Raw genomic sequence first — 248 nt, forward strand, 5'->3', positions numbered from 1 at the left:
CACACCCGCACTCACCCTCACGCGCACACACCCGCACTCACCCTCGCGCGCACACACACCCGCACTCACCCTCGCGCACGCGCACACACCTGCACTCACACACCCACACTCACCCTCGCGCACGCACACATCCGCACTCACCCTCACGCGCACACACCCGCACTCACCCTCGCACGCACACACACCCGCACTCACCCTCGTGCGCGCACACACGCACACCCCCGCACTCGCGCACGCGCACGCACACA

At 69.4% G+C, this 248-nt stretch overlaps 1 protein-coding gene across 10 annotated transcripts in view; it reads right to left on the bottom strand.

Moving 5' to 3' along the window:
* MIB2 (mindbomb E3 ubiquitin protein ligase 2) overlaps positions 1 to 248 on the bottom strand; it is a 13,709-nt gene that overhangs the window by 1,268 nt on the left and 12,193 nt on the right. The gene's annotated exons all lie outside the window — the stretch shown is intronic.

This window comes from Mirounga leonina, unplaced genomic scaffold (assembly GCF_011800145.1).
Source record: "Mirounga leonina isolate KUSES-001 unplaced genomic scaffold, KU_Mleo_1.0 Mir_173, whole genome shotgun sequence".
In the NCBI taxonomy this organism is placed as follows: domain Eukaryota; kingdom Metazoa; phylum Chordata; class Mammalia; order Carnivora; family Phocidae; genus Mirounga; species Mirounga leonina.